This window comes from Rhinopithecus bieti, unplaced genomic scaffold, assembly GCF_001698545.2.
Source record: "Rhinopithecus bieti isolate Rb0 unplaced genomic scaffold, ASM169854v2 scaffold_5924, whole genome shotgun sequence".
In the NCBI taxonomy this organism is placed as follows: Eukaryota; Metazoa; Chordata; class Mammalia; order Primates; family Cercopithecidae; genus Rhinopithecus; species Rhinopithecus bieti.
The window spans coordinates 220,891-228,416 of record NW_016805189.1 but is presented as its reverse complement, the minus strand read 5'-3'; positions in this window follow the sequence as shown (position 1 = coordinate 228,416).

The following is a 7,526-nucleotide window of genomic DNA, read 5'->3' as shown; positions in this document are numbered from 1 at the left end:
AAAAAAAAAAAAAAAAAAAAAAAACTAAAGTTACTTTGACTCTTGTGTTCTAAATAAGTTCATTTGTATTTAAACCATTTAAAAATGGTTTCTATTTTTATTATTTTGAAAGCTTTATTGAGGTATAATTGACATCCAATAAGCAGCACACATTTAAAGGTCACATATTGATGAGTTTTGACATATATACGCGCAAGTGAAATCATCACCACAATTAAAGAGCAAATATTTCCATCACTGTAATCTATTTGGGAGCCTCTTTCTCCATTCTCATCCCCAGGTAACCACCGATGTGCTTTGTGTCTCTATAGATTAGTTCGCAGTTCCTAGAATTATTTATAAATAGACTCATAGATTTTACTGTTTATTCTTTTTTTGCCTGACTTCTTTCACTCAGAATGACTTTGAAATTCATCCAAGTTTGGGTGGGCATGATGGCTCATGCCTGTAATCCCAGCACTTTGGGAGACTGAGGCGAGCAGATCCCTTGAGCCCAGGAGTTCCAGACCAGCCTGGGCAACATGGTGAAACTCCATCTCTACTAAAAAACACAAAACTTAGCCAGGCATGGTGGTGCATGCCTTTCGTCTCAGCTACTTGGGAGGCTAAGGCAGGCGACTCGCTTGAACACAGGAGGCAGAATTTGCAGTGAGTCGAGATTGTGCCACTGCACTCCAGATTGTGCCACTGCACTCCAGATTGTGCCACTGCACTCCAGGGTGACCCTGTTAACAAAAAAGAAAAGAAAAAAAGAAATGCATCCATGTATACATGCTTCAGTCTTCTGTTTTGTTTGGAAGTAATCACAATTTGTTTATCCATTCATCTGTTGGTAGACATGCAGTTTGTTACAGTTTGGGATTATGGCAAATAGATGTTATGAATATTCATGTTCTTTGTATGGACATATGCTTTCATTTCTCTTAGGTAAATACCTAGGAATGGAATGGCTGCAGACATATGTTTAACTTTTTAAGAAACTACCAAACTGTTTCTAGCAGCCATGTATAGGAGTTCCAGTTGCCCCATATCTTTATCAACACTTAGTATGATTGGCCTTAAATTTTAATGATTCTAAGAAACATTTAGTGGTATCTCATTGTAGCTTTGTCTTTCTCTGATAATAATGATTTTGAGCACCTTTTCATGTGTTTATTTGTCATCCTGTAGCTTCTTTGGTGATATGCCTGGTCAAATATTTTGCATGTTTTGAAATCAGGATTTCTGTCATCTTATTGAGTTGTGTGAACTGATTACACATTCTGAATACAAGTCTTTTGTCAAATATATGTTTTGCAAATATTTTCTCTTGTTTTAAAACATGGTTTAACTATTAAAAGTAGTCATTTACACAATCAATAAACATTTTCCTCTAAACCAATTCTAGATTGTGACATATCTTAAATGTTAATAACCACATCCATTATAGCAAAAGCCCTGACACTTGTTAGGAATTGATGCAAAGTTTTTATTGCTTTCTTTATTAAATACAAAGAGACTTTACTTCAGTTTCTCTTCTTAGGTCACATAGAAAAGTTTACATTTTCCAAAAAGATGTTAGTGTAGCAAAACACAATTTATTTAATCAACATTTTTTTTCTAGAATGGAATATGTTTACTACTTCATTTACTAGTATAAGTAGTAATGATGGACTAATATCATTGCATAAAATATCCATTGCTAAAAAATCTCAGTACTATTTCATTACATTTATTTTCATTAAAATTCCTATTTATTCAGCTTCATTTTATCATAATTTTTTCCAGTCCCTGATCCTTTGGGTTCATAATTTCTCTCTACTCTTTAACATCTTTTTTTTTTTAAATCAAAACTCTTGGCAGTAAGCAGAATACCTTTTAAAGCAATAGGTAAGTTATCATCAGTACAGCATTTATATTTAAAGCAAACTGCAGCATTTGCTGAATTCTAGCACTTTTTTCTGCATCCTTCTGTCAAAACTGATAACCAGCTTCACATTATAAAGTTGTATTTTTAGTTGTCTGAAAATCCTGGACAGTGCACTTATCAATTTGTATCAGAAAATGTTATTATCTTTAAATGCCAGATGATGGATAATATAATACTATCACAAAAGTCAAAGGTGAGAATAAAACTAGTAGATATTCCAAAGGAAGTACCTCTGTGACATAAATAATCTGTCTTATTTTCTCTAATATGCTGCAAATGTATTTCTAACTCAAAAAAAAAAAAAAAAAAAAAAAAATTCCTTTCACAGAATCACAATTACATTTGATTTAGAGTGCCACTAAAAATTAACCAAGAGCTTCTAGCAGTTGTTTAGAAGAGAGGAGATCACAGGAACAACTCTAGCTGTTGGTGGTTTCCCATCAATTGGAAATAAATCTCCTCGAGATTAGTCTTATGTAGCATTTACTTCCTTTTGTATCTAAATTGAGTTCAGTGTTGATAAATGATACATAACAGGAAGCATTTTGTGTCTGTTCCAGTGTGAAGCTGTCTACACTGAAACATAAATCAGAACTGCCCTTTTCTCTTCATTAACATATCAGCCTTTTTTTTTTAACTGAGAAAATAATTTATTTAATTGTAAAGCAGGGATTTTACTTTTAAAAACCATTTAAGAATAACCATTAACTCTGGACACAGTAGCTCAGGCCTGCTAGCACTTGGGGAGGATGAGGCGGGTGGGTTGCCTGAGCTCAGGAGTTCTAGAACAGCCTGGGCAACACAGTGAAACTGTCTCTACTAAAAATACAAAAAAATTAGCTGGGCGTGGGTGCGTGCGCCGGTAATCCCAGCTACTTGGGAGAATCACTTGAACCCAGGAGGCGGAGGTTGCAGTGAACTGTGATCGCGCCACTGCCCTCCAGCCTGGGCGACAGAGCAAGACTCCATCTCAAAAAACCAAACCAAACCAAAAAAACAAACAAAAAGAATAACCATAATAGCCACTAAGAAGATCTTGAATTTGTCCATTGGAGATTTAAATTTTAGTGAATTTTTTAAAAATCAAAAAATTGACTCAGAAGCAAAGCTTTTCTCTAAACTTTCAGGCTAGATCACTTCTTTGGTTCAGGACTTAAACCATTAAATTATCCCTACTCCAGACTGGATACAAGACAACTTGAGTAATAAAGCAGCAAGATTCTCAACTGATGTGTAGTCTACTTCTTCTCTTTCAAAGCTCACTAATTCAGGATTTTTGTGTGTTTTATTGTTTTATTTTATTGGATGTGAGGTTTTTTGGGCAAGGATTGAAGTAGGAGACACAGTGAAATGGTAGAGAAAAATGTAAATTTCATTTTATCAAAGAAGCCCACTGCACTATACATCAAACTAGTGCAATGGCTCTTCAAATAAATGGCTTGGCAATGGAAACAAATAGGCCAGATGCGGTGGCTCACACCTGTAATCCCAATACTTTGGAAAGCTCAGGCGGGTCGATCACTTGAGTTTAGGAGTTTGAGACCAGCCTGGGCAACATGGTGAAACCCCTGTCTCTACAAACCAAAGAGCTTAGCTTCAAACCAGATTTTAAAACCTTTTTTCCTTTCCTCTTTTCTCCCCAGTCTCCAGATACAGTTCTAAAATAAACTACACATATGTTTTATACCCTCAAAATATTTTCTTTCCTCCCTTCTCCCCAATCTCAAGATATAACTTTGAGACAAAATACGTATGTGCTTCCTTTCACCTTAAAATACAGCCTCAAAATGTACTATAAACTTCCACTCCCTTTCTCTTCCTATACTATACTCCCATGCCTTCTGCATATTTATTTACTTAAATGCTTCTCAAGTGCATGACACGCTCACATATCTGGTCATGTATTTCCTTAAAAGCTTCAGGGGCCAGATCCTGATATGGACCAGACACCTTTGGAAATCTCTCTTCAGTAAAGGCGGAAACTCACTCCCAGCTAGAGATTGACCAAAAGATTGAGTAATTTATAACCTATTTGGGCCCAAAATGGCATTGGCCCCTTCAACAAATAAAACAATAATTAAAAATAAGCCACTGGAGCAGACTGCATCACCTGGCAACTGCTGGCCCCCTTCTTCTCCCGCATTCCAAACCCCTCGCTCTAAAAAAAAAAAAAAAAAAAAGAAAGAAAGAAAGAAAGAAAGAAAGAAAAATCCTGTGCTCCCTCCACCAAGGGAAAGTGGACATTTTTGGAAAGAATCCCACCTGCTCTTATCCTTGCTAACATGGATAATAAAGTCTTGCTGTCTTTGTATCACACCTCATCATTATTTTGACTTCTTTTTACAAACAACAAACCGTGGACCCCTTTTGCTGGATACAATTTTTGGTGGCCAAGACGGACAGCACTGTGCGTTCCCAGGAGGCCCTGGGCCTGCCAGACTGATCCCCTGTCAGACAAGGCATGGAGCCTCTTATGAGTGCCAGCTGCTCGTGGCTAGTTGACCCTGTGGCCAGAACATTAGGGGAGCTCCCAGCAGCTGCCGAGGCATCTTTGTTTCAGGGAACCTCCCTTTCTTTTCCTGCCATGGCATCTGCTGCTTTCAATGCTTCGCTGATAAAAAGAAAGTGACATTTTGAAGAAGTTGACAAACTTTGGAACTGAGTGAGTTGGTGTGCACCCAACCTTCCTCTGCCTCTTTTGGGGTATTGCTAGAGTTCTGCTCTGTTTAGACTTAGCTGCTAGCATCACCATTTGGGCATTTTTATGCATTTGTATTTGTGACACACTCAGGGGTTTGCTCACATCGACTCAATCATCTAGAAGGACCAGTTAAAATTAAGACATGAAATTTGGAACTCTACCTAGCCCCAAACAAATTATGGGGATTTGTTTGGAAGCAAGCCATTTGTATACATTTGTGTTTGTTTGTATTTGTGGCATCCTCAGTGCTTTGCTCACATCCAACTCTGTCACCTGAAGGCCATTTTGTGATATTTGTGTGTGTATGGGCCCTGATCTCTCTCTCTTTCCCCTTCTTCCAACTTCATCCTCCTGATTATCTTGGAAACTACCCACAGCCTTACTCCTCTGGGCCCAAAGCACCCTTAACTCCCTCTGTCTGGAAATGGCACACCTTGACTGGTGACTTGTGGAGGTGGGAGAGATTTGTCCCACACCAAGTAGGTCTGGGGTGCTAAGGCTCTCCCTGATGGGAGATAAATGAGGTTTGGGGGGTCATGACCCCACACCTACAGTAGCTGAAAGGCTCACAAGTCCTCCTGTAAAACTTGACCTCTTTCCTCTCCATTCCTTTCTTTTCTCTTTCCCTTGTTCTGTTCAATCTAGGGGTCGAGCCTTGAAAGGGAAAAACAGTTTCCAACATCCTGGCCTCTAATTTTGTCGTTCTCTTTGAAACTCCAAGTGGTTACATATTATGGCTCATTTCTCTGCACATTTTAAACTGGTAGACAAATTACAACCAAAAAAAAAATTTCAAAGCTCAGATAGTTAACCTACACTATACAGTTAAAAGAGTCTTCTAAAACTCTTGATCTTCCTTTCTTTTTCCTGCCTGCTTTAAATCTACTGTTACTAAACTACTAGTACTGAGAGAAGACTCACTATTTATGGCCTAACTATAATAGAAACTTTAAAACTCATTTAAAGTATATATTTTAAAAAGGTTTTGTTAAACCAAACTGCCATAAAGACTACTTTACCCCAAATTTTGGTTCACAAACTTGCTTAGATTACCTAGCAGGGCAAAGCAAGTTTAGCCATGTGAACAGGTTCCAATTTTTTCAAAAAAGTAACTTAAGAGTCAGCTATCTTTTATACGTCAGTTGAGTTGGTGGTGCTGTCTCATGACTACAGCTCCAAGTTAAAAGCTATTGAATCTTTGTGTATGTATGTATACATGTTTAGATATGGATACACAATAGACATATAATAGTTACGTTCTATCTTGTGTCTAACATACTACCAAATTGACATGTAGGTAAATGAATACTCATAAATTAATCCCAGCTGGGTGAAGTGGCTCGTGCTAGTAATCTCAGCACTTTGGGAGGCTGAGGCAGGTAGATTGCTTGAACCCAGGAGTTTGAGACCAGTCTGGGCAACGGGGTGAAACCCTGTCTCTTAAAAAAATATAAAAACTAGCTGAGTATAGTGATGATGCCTGTAGCCCCAGCTACTCTGGAGGCTGACGTGAGAGGATCACCTGAGCTTGGGGAGGCTGAGGCTGCAGTGAGCCATGATCACACCATTGTACTGCAGCCTGGGTGACAGAGTGAGATCCTGTCTCAAAAAAATAAAATTAAGCCCAAACGCTTTTTCAAGTTCACATGCATCTTTGATAAATAAGTCTGTCTTAAAAATTATTAATAACATTTTAAATGTTTAAAAAACTATTAATGCACATTTTGTTTGAGTTCATTGATTAAATGGTTTCATATTCATCTCTGCCAAATATTATTGGGCATCAAAATTTGGCATAAAAATTATAAAAGTATAAACCCACCCAAAACCAAAATATTTTTGCTTATATAATTTTTAATACATAAAACACTTAATATTATTTAATAAAAACAACTAAATCTTCTAAATTATCAACAAAATGTCCATGTGTTTAACTTCTAAATTCTTAAACACCTTATATTCATAAACTTTAAAACAGTTAAGAAAAAAATAAGTTTAAATCATGACCATCTCTATATAATGTTTTCAAAAGTAATCTAAACAAACAATTAAAACAAAAAATTCAGTATATATGAGATAAATGCTTATTAATAAACTTTGTATATAAATAAAATCTTAAAATCACTATAGATGCTTATTAAATGTCTGTGCCATTTCCAATTAAAAAAAATTATTACATGAAAAACATATTCCAAAATTGTAGAATGGTTATAAAACACTAAAACTTGGCTGGGCGCAGTGGCTCACACCTATAATGCCAGTACTTTGGGAGGCCGAGGTGGGCAGATCGCGAGGTCTGGAGTTCGAGACCAGCCTGATCAACATGGTGAAACTCTGTCTCTACTAAAAATACAAAAATTAGCCAGGTGTGGTGGCACATGCCTGTAATCCCAGCTACTCAGGAGGCTGACGCAGGAGAATCACTTGAACCCAGGAGGCAAAGGTTGCAGTGAACCGAGATGGTGCCACTGCACTCCAGCCTGGGCGACAGAGTGAGACTGTGTCTCAAAAAAAAAGCTAAAACTACTAAAAAACAGTTTTACATACAAAATATACAAAAAATATATTTAAAAAAATAAAATCTGCTTTTAGTAAAAAGTTATAAATGGTATAAAAATACGATTTTGGGGCCAGGCGTGGTGGTTCACGGTTGTAATCCCAGTACTTCGGGAGGCTGAAGTGAGTGAATCACCTGAGGTAGGGAGTTCAAGACCAGCCTGCAACATGGAGAAACCCTGTTTCTATTAAAAATACAAAATTAGCCGGGCATGGTGGCGGACGCCTGTAATCCCAGCTACTCAGGAGGCTGAGGCAGGAGAATCACTTGAACCTGGGAGCCGGAGATTGCAGTGAGCCAAGATCATGCCATTGCATTCCAGCCTGGGCAGCAAGAGCAAAATTCCGTCTCCAAAAAAA